This window comes from Camellia sinensis, chromosome 8 (genome assembly GCF_055761805.1).
Source record: "Camellia sinensis isolate YWXY chromosome 8, ASM5576180v1, whole genome shotgun sequence".
NCBI lineage: Eukaryota > Viridiplantae > Streptophyta > Magnoliopsida > Ericales > Theaceae > Camellia > Camellia sinensis.
The window spans coordinates 21,979,850-21,989,648 of record NC_138968.1 but is presented as its reverse complement, the minus strand read 5'-3'; positions in this window follow the sequence as shown (position 1 = coordinate 21,989,648).

Below are 9,799 nucleotides of genomic sequence, written 5' to 3'. Positions count from 1 at the left end.
TTGTGTTGCTCTTTCTATATTCAAAAGGTATTCTGTAAGGCAGTTTGTTTTTATTTTTGTTTCGTCTTCTATTTTTACATTCAATTTTCTGCAGAAATAGAACTCCACATAACCTAGGATGGGCTTCATTGTATCCTAGAGATGATTTGTCGTAACACGTTTCACACTAACAATGGGGGGCAAAAAATGTCTCAAGGGTATCGAGGTTTGCAACGTGCCTTGAAGAAGTGTTCTCTATTGTTCTAGACATCATCACCATTCAATTTTTTCTAACAATAGATATATGCATTGTTAATGTGTTGGATTTGTTTTCACTAATTTTAGAAGAAAAAAAGTGAATCATTGTGTAAAAGTAGAGGCATATATGCCTAGGAAACAGAGTGAGATTGCCTGGATGACCTTTATGCCTGTGGTGGCATAGGGTGGTTGAAGCTTTGTTCTTTTTCGCATTTTTTTTAGATTCTTTATTAATTTAGTGAAATTTTTTTTAAAACTTTTTAGTGATTTTTTTTTCTTTTTTTTAAATTTACTTTTAAGTTCTATAGATTAGAACTTAAAAAGTTTAATTAAAAAAAAAACCGATTGAAGATTAAAAATAAAAATAAAAATAAAAATTAGTTTTTTAATTATAAAAAAAAAAAACTTTTAGACTAGGTGAATATGAAAAAGTAAAATACAAATGAATATAAATTTTAAAAAAAAATTGTTAAAAAATTGAAAAATGTTAACAGGTTGACCATTGCCTTGACTTTGGCCTTATAATGCGGAATGAGTTGTGTTAGGCAATAGTCAATATTTGGCTCTATATGTGGAAATTATGGACACCATGCAACTTAATCCCCCAATTAATCACTAATTGTCATGTCCTTTATCCTTTATCATTCGGAAAAAAAAATACTGAGTGTAACAGTGACACTTTTATCTCCCACTAACTCACATATCAAAAATGCTTGTTGAATCACGTGATATCACCGTTATATCAAATATTTATTTCTGCTATTACGTCAAATATTTATTAGTGTGTATTAACGCACAATAAATTGTAACAGAATTTTTGTAGTATGTATTAATTGTAATTTATTTATTTATAAAAATGAACCTAATTTTGCGTATTAAATACTTGTTAATTTAGAAAATAATTAGTGCTACAATAAAAATGTTAAAATGTATATTAAGAAATAAAAGTAAATAAGAAAATTAAAATTAACACGTCAGTTTCCCCTCTCCTTTATCTCTGTCTTACCTTTATATCAATGGGAGGCCGCTCTCCCTTCTTCCTGTTTTTCACTCTCCTCTCCTTTTCATTAGTTCACTATTCACAATTAACAATACAACTTAACACATAACTGTTCTTTAAACTTTAAAAAAATAAAATAATAGAAGTTTGTTTAGCATTTTCAAGAGTGTCTTGAATTAATCAATAAAATGTGCAATCTAATTTTGTGTGTTAAGTGATTATCTAAGTGATTATTAATTTAGATAGTGGATAGATGCTTATATAATTAAAATGTGTTAAATAAATATAAAATTAATCAGTATGTTTAGTTTCAGTTTTCTAAATTCAGCTATTTGAAAATTGAGTTTTTTGTTTTTAGTGAATATTTTTTAAAAATTTTAAGCATTTTTTTTATATTTTTAGATGCACATTATTTAAATGTATCTAAATAGTAAAATATTTATGAAAAAATATTTTTAAAAAATAATAAATACACAAAAATATGAAAAATGTATTGAATTTTCGTATTTTTTAAATATTTTTTGGTGTTTAGTGCATTTTTTTTAAAAAAATCACAAATATTATATTTTTTAAGTGTATTTATGTTAGATGTGTTTAAAAATTTAAAAAAAAAATTCTTAAACTATTAAAAAAAAATTATTAAAAATATTAAAATATAAAAAATAAAAAAATAATTTTTTTTGAAAACTATTTTTTAAAAAGTAGAATCAAGCAAGCTGATTAAAATAATTAAAACCTTCAACACTCTCCCATCTTTCTACCATGTGCACAAATTGTCCCCACCTCCCCACTACTCTCTTTTTTTTCACTCTTTCCTCTTTGTTCACTTGCTGCTGTTAACGAATTTTTAATTTAAGAAAAGACTATGGTATACCTTTTTAAAGGAGTATATTATATACGCTTTATAATTAAATAAAAAATATTATAATTTTATATTTTTTGAGTTATAATTAAAAAAAAAAATCATAATTAAATAATAAATGAGGTATAATTAAAAATTTCACGAGTTATAATTAAAAAAAATTAATTATAATCAAGAATTAAAATAATATAACTTAAAGATATATATGGTAGAGATGTGTACACTAAAATTTTCTTTTAATTTTTGACACAGACACACACCACTAACATACATTAGAGTGAAAAATACATCAAATTTCGTTGACTAATTTTACCAATTGGAGTTAGCGCAAGAGCTGACAAGGTAAGGAAAAAAATAATGTGATATGGCAGAGGCAAGTATCGGGGTTATACCAATCAAGTTATTCGGATTTGATTCGTGTTTAATTTGTTAATAATTTATTTGAGATCAATTTATTAGGTAAATATGTCAAATTTAAATATAATTTTAAACTTATTAAGTTTTTAAATCAAAGTTGAACAAACTACTACTTGTTTGATGAGCTTATATGCACTATAAAAAATTAAGTTATTCAAGTTCAATTCATATTCAGCTCATTAAAAACTCATTCGAAATTGACTTATCATGTAAACAAGTCAAATTTAAATATAATTTTAAACTCATTAAATTATCATTAAATCAAACTTGAACAACCTATTACTCACCGTGACTCGGCTCGTTTTCAATCCTATCTGCAGGTCTTGCAAATGCAAGGTAACCTATGGGCAAGGGTGAACATTGGGTAGGGCTGGGCAGGTCAAAGCAGATCTTAAGCCCAATAGGCTTAGGTTGAATTGGTTCATCGGGCAAAACCTTAGGCCAAAGTTCTACCTAACAAACTCGCATGAGTAGACCAATAGGTCAGGTTTAGCCAAATGAGCCAACATTAAAGGCCATTTTTTTATAGGTTCGAAGGCTTGCCCGATGAGCCACCTCTTACATGCCAATGAATACGGTCAGGCTTCAAACCCAAAGCCTATGCCCATCCTCATTTGGGACAAGTCACCTAGGGTATGGGCTAGGCCAAGGTAGATGGAAGATAAATTAGAATTGAATGAATATTATTTGACATGGGTAGGCCCATAAAGGCCATAACCCACTATGAACAACCCAAGCCTACCACTTAGGGCCCAATACGTAACCCAACCGATGAGGCCCAGCACAGCTGGAAGTCAACATGACATGAAGGACCAATGATATTCAGACACGTAGTAGGTAAAGGGCAAGCCACAACAGCATACAAAAATCTGCAAAGTTATTGCCACTGCACATCACCATTAATGCAGCCCCTCACAGTATTTATTACGACAACACCTCTCCGTCGAGACAGCACGCCCTCACCCTGAACAAGGTAAGCTACAGCATAGACTTTTGGCCAAGATGATAGGTCGGACGGGACAACGAAATGATTACCAAAGGATATAAGCAGACGTTGAAGACAAGAAAAAGGTTAAGTTTTTCTATCTCTGATCCATATCTCTACATTTCACTTCTTTCTCTAACTTGCTCGTCAGAGGGTTCGCTGGAGGACACCCCGTTCCCCGTTTAACTCTTGTGCAGGTTCTCAGGTAGGCTTGACCACTCGGATATTGGCTCGAGAAGCGTGGATCAGTCCGATGCCAGGAACCCGTTGTATCATAACTGTATCATCAGTTGACACCGTCTGTGGAAAGGCTTTGCTCCATGTGCCAGTTGTGCTCATTGTCGCCGGAGACCCTGTTCCAATAACCTTTTCTTGCTACCCATCAACGTGTATGGTCACGACTAGATCCATGGCTTCTCACCAAAATGCTGCCGACCATCAAGCCGACCCCCCCAATCCAAACAACCCACCACAGTATTTCATCGAGCTTACCAACAGCATCAACCGCATGGCCGAGCAAAATCAAGCCGTGATAAATGCTCTAGTCCAAAGGGACCTCCCTATGCCTCCTCCACCACCTCCAGATATTCCGCCCAACCAAGAACGAGCCCCGAGCCATACTATCCCGCAGCCCTATCCACCCAACTTGGAAGGCCTGCAACCTCTTCCTCCTCATATAAATCCACCACCTCGACCCCCGCATCCATCAGTCTTGGTACCAACCCCTGAGGGGGAAGCCAGTAACGTCCAACCCCCGCTCCCTTCCGGTGGTGATAACATCTCTCTCTGGGATGCAGAACTCCGAGCCATGAAGCTCCAACTCCAAGGGGTCATGCAGAACATGCAGCATAAACCCTCTACCACAACAAACTCACCATTTGTTGCCTCCATCCGAGACAAACCTCTACCCTCCAAGTTCAAAATGCCCACCATCAACTCTTTTGATGGTACGACGAACCCAGTTGACCATCTGGAGACCTACAGAACCCTCATGATCCTCCATGCATTCCCTGACGAGATAATGTGTCGAGCTTTCCCCGTGACACTGAAGGGGTCAGCTCGGCTATGGTTTAGCCAGTTACTAGCAGACCCCATCTCCACTTTCCAGCATCTCAGTGACTCCTTCTTCAGTCATTTCATTGGAGCCCAGCGCCAGCGCCGTCCAGCAACCCAACTCCTCAACATCCGCCAGACCGAGGGGGAGTCCCTTCGTAGTTTCGTTACCCGCTTCAACACCGAAGCCTTGCAGGTGGTGGAAAACGATGATAAGGTCATCCTTACGGCTTTCATGGCCGGTCTGCGGTCGTCCGACTTCCTATTTTCCCTCTCTAAAAACCCTCCAACCTCCATAGCAACCCTACTCTCCAAAGCCCAAAAATACATTAATGCAGAGGATTCCCTAGCCACCCGGCAAGATCCAATAACCAAAAACCCAACCCCCAGAGAAAAGAGAAAAGAGAAAAGACTTAGAACCCAGAAACACCCAGTATAATAGCCAACACCGCACTATACCGACCGACCCCCCCGAGCTGAACGGTCGACGCCAGCTGACCGCCCGGTAGGTTCGAGCGGTACACACCCCTTAATTCCCCCATGGAATAAGTCCTCAATCAGATCCAGCGGGACTACCCCTTCAAATGGCTCCAACCTTCACGAATCCCTTCAAATCGGAAAGACCAATCCAAATATTGCCGTTTTCACCAGGACCATGACCATAACACCGATGAGTGCGTTAACCTCAAAGATCAGGTCGAGACCTTAATACGTCAGGGACGTCTTAGCCGGTTCACGAACACCCGCCCTCGGCAGAGGCAAAGAACTGAGCCCTCCAGAAACAACCGCCGGCGCAGCCTCCCCCAGCAGCCAGCCCAACCTAACCAAGGCCATGATCGCCCTCCACAGCAACCTCGGCCGCCAGGCAATCCCCCTTACCTGTTGAAGAAATCAGAGTCATTTCAGGCGACCTTGCTTGTGGGGGACCATCCCGCTCGGCTCAGAGGACAAAACTCAGAAAGATAAGGTAGGACTCAGACAAAGCAGTTGCCACGGTCGACCGACCCTCCAAACAACCCAAGTAGTGGACCGAGGCTATCACCTTCACGGACGCCGACGATACAGGCATCCGTTACTCTCATGATGACCCTCTCGTCATTTCTACCCTCCTCTCCAACTACAAGGTTAGACGAGTTCTCATCGACAACGGCAGTTCTTCAGACATCATCTTTCTCAACTGCTTTCGCCAGCTCAAAATTGAGGAGGAAAGTCTGTTTCCTCTCCAAACCCCTTTAGTCGGTTTTACTAGCGACCGGGTGACCTCCATCGATCTCCCCATCACAATCGGCGAGTACCTACGGCAGACTACAAAGTTGTTCACCTTCCTTGTTGTCGATTGCCCATCCGCTTACAACATCATCCTTGGTCGCAACGCCCTAAATGCCTTTCAATCCATCACATCAAGTTATCACCTTGCCATTAAGTTTCCCACCGATCTGGGGGTCGAGACTGTAAGGGTAGAACAGACCGTGGCCAGGGAATGCTATGTCGCCTCACTCAAAGAAATCAAGCTGAAGGAGACAATGATCATTAAAGGACTTGACGTCCGGGATGAGGACGAGCTGGTCAGAGGGGAACCTGTGAAGGAGCTCGTTGAGGTTCCCATCGACCCCACCAACCCAGCGAAAACTGCTAAAATCGGCAGCCAACTGTCCCCCTAAGCAAAGGCCGACCTTACTGCCCTCCTGATTGAGCACAATGATGTATTCGCTTGGACCCACTCAGACATATCGGGTATTGACCCCTCATTCATAACCCATCGCCTCAGCATTGAATCTCATTTCCGACCTTACCGCCAGAAGCAACGCATTTTCCACCCGGAGCGCAATACTCTCATTGCAGCAGAGGTCGACAAGCTCCTTGAGGCACAATTCATCAATAACGTGGACTACCCTAAATGGTTGTCAAACGTGGTCCTGGTCCGCAAGAACAATCGTAAATGGCGACTCTGTGTCGACTACTCAGACCTCAACCGAGCTTGCCCCAAAGACAATTATCCTCTTCCCCGCATAGATTTACTGGTCGACGCCACGGCCGGTCACCAAATGCTCAGCTTCATGGATGCCTTCTCTGGGTATAACCAAATTCTGATGCACCCATCTGATCGGGAATACACCTCCTTTATTACCAACCGAGGCACCTACCATTACCGTGTGATGCCATTTGGACTGAAAAATACTGGGGCCACCTACCAACGGTTGGTCAATACCGTTTTTCATCATCAGATCGGTCGAAACATGGAAGTATATGTCGACGACATGCTAGTCAAGAGCAAACTCTCCGCTGGCCATCTGACCGACCTGCGAGAGACCTTCGCCACCCTACGGAAGTACCAAATGAAGCTCAACCTAGAGAAGTGCGCCTTCGGCGTAGGATCTAGGAAGTTCTTGGGTTTCATGGTCAGTCAGCGGGGCATTGAAGCTAACCCTGAAAAGATCAAGGCCTTGATTGAAATGCAGTCACCTAGAACGGTTAAGGAAATTCAGAGACTCACTGGTCGAGTTGCCGCCCTCAATCGTTTCATTTCCCGCGCAACGGATAAGTGCCTCCCCTTCTTCAAAGTTCTTCGGCAAACTTTTGAATGGACGACCGAGTCCGAAGAGGCCTTTTAACGGTTAAAGCAGTGCATGGCCAACCCCCCCTCCTTTCGCAGGCAATCATTGGCGAACCCCTCTTCCTCTACTTAGCCGTTTCAAGCACCGCAGTCAGTGCAGCTTTTATCAAGGAAGACAACTCTGTTCAACGACCGGTCTACTATATCAGTCGGGCCCTCAGGGGCGCCGAGTAGAATTACCCACTGTTAAAAAAATTGTCCTTGGCCTTGGTCACCGCCTCCAAATGACTCCGTCCTTACTTCCAAGCCCATTCCATAGTGGTCCTCACCGACCAACCTTTGAAGAAGGTAATGCAGCAACCAGAGCTCTCTGGCAGACTCATGCAATGGTCGGTGGAACTCAGCCAGTTTAACATCTCTTACCGACCTCGAATAGCAATTAAGGGGTAGGCTGTCCTCGATTTTATCCTGGAGTTCACTAATCCTACCCTAACCACGGCCCCTCCACCCTCACCAACCCCTACCGAGCCAGAAGACCCTCATTTTTGGACTCTCAACGTCGACGGATCATCCTGCAGAGAAGGCAGCGGGGCTGGTCTCATCCTCACCGCCCCTGAGGATGGTTATTTCAATTGTGCTCTCCGTTTCTTGTTCGATGCTAATAACAATAAGGCCGAATATGAGGCATTGATAGCAGGTCTCCGCCTAGCCAGGGACATTGGTGTCAACCACATCCAGGTGTTCAGCGACTCCCAGCTTATTGTCGGACAAATTACGGGGGAACTCAATGCAAAGGAGGACACAATGCGGGCTTACAGGGATATTGCACTTCCTCTTGTTCGCCTCTTCAATATTTTCCAGATCCAGCACATCCCTCGGGCGAAAAACTCTAAGGCAGACGAGATGGCTCAGTTGGCTTCTGTAGACCAGTCCGACCTCAGCCGTGGTGTCCGTCTCGAGTACCTAGCCCACCCTGCCATTTCTCCCGACCAGCAAGAAGTACAGTTCCTCCAGAATGAGCCCATCCCTTGGGCATCGGACATCTTTCTATTTTTGACAACGGGGGAACTTCCAGATGACCAACAGCAAGCCGCCAAAGTTAAGGCCCGGTCGTCCAATTACATCCTCGTCAGTGGCGTCTTGTACAAACGTGGCTTTTCACGCCCGTATCTGCGATGCCTCAATCCGGCTCAAGCAACCTATGTGATGCAAGAAATCCATGAGGGTATCTGCGGTAATCATTCAGGCGGCAGGTCCCTAGCCCACAAAATACTTCGCACTGGTTATTTCTGGCCTACTCTCAACCAAGATGCGACTAACTTCGTACTCAAATATGATAAGTGTCAACGCTTTGCCAACATCTCCCATGCTCCTCCTACAGAGCTGATCACACTTTGCAGTCCCTATCCGTTCGCCAAATGGGGGATCGACTTAGTTGGACCACTTCCCACCGGCCGAGGCCAGACCAAGTTTGCGATTGTCGCCATTGATTACTTCACCAAGTGGGTAGAGGCAGAATCCCTTGCCACCATTACCGAACGGAACATAACCAAATTCATCTGGCAGTCGATCATATGTAGGTTTGGCATCCCTCAAGCCATCGTCTCCAACAACGACAAACAATTCGACAATGTCAAGTACAGAAAGTTCTGTGCAGACCTCCAGATCCAACCCTGTTTCTCCTCTCCAGGTCATCCCCAAGCCAATGGCCAAGTCGAGGTTACCAACCGTTCTCTTCTGAAGATTATCAAAACTAAGCTAGAAGCTGCTAAAGGACTTTGGGCTGAGGAATTACCGAATGTACTATGGGCTTACCGTACTACCGCTCGGACTCCCACTGGGGAGACCCCCTTTCGCTTAGCATACGGCGCTGAAGCGGTCATCTCAGTGGAAGTCGGTCTGCCTACCCCAAGGGTTTTATATCTGAACCCAGAACTAGCTGAAGAGCTCCGTCAGGTTGACCTTGACCTAATCGAAGAGCTCAGAGAAACCACTGCTGTCAAACTGGCCTTCTACCAACCAAAAATAAGAACACACTACAACCGCAGAGTCTGACCAGGGGAGTTCGCCGTAGGGGACCTTGTCTTACGCGAAGCAACCCTCGCCACCAAGAATCCGGCTGAGGGCAAGCTGGCAGCCAAATGAGAAGGACCTTACATTGTTAAAGCCAGACCTCGCCCAGACACTTACTGACTTCAGGACAAGGAAGGTCGAGACCTCCCCCATCCTTGGAATACTAAGCATTTGAAACGCTATTTTCAATAAAAGTTGTATTTTTGTATTGTCCAATTGATGTATGTTCTTTTTGATAATCTGCACACCTGAATGTTCTTATTTTCTCCGCATATGGTGTAAATTTATGATCCAATGGGCTACACTTCAATGACAACAAGCTTATATCTCAAACATCTGCATGATCTTTCAAATAACACTTTGATTGCAGCCTTAGCCAGACTGAGCATAAAAGCCTCGGCCAGACCGAGCGTGCAAAGCCTCAGCCAGACTGAGCATAAAAGCCTCGGCCAAACCGACCATGCAAAGCCTCAGCTAGACCGAGCATCAAAGCCTCGGCCAGACCGAGCATGCAACGCCTCAGCTAAACTGAGCATAAAAGCCTCGGCCAGACCGAGTGTGCAAAGCCTCAGCCAGACTAAGCATAAAAGCCTCGGCCAGACCGAGCATGCAACGCTT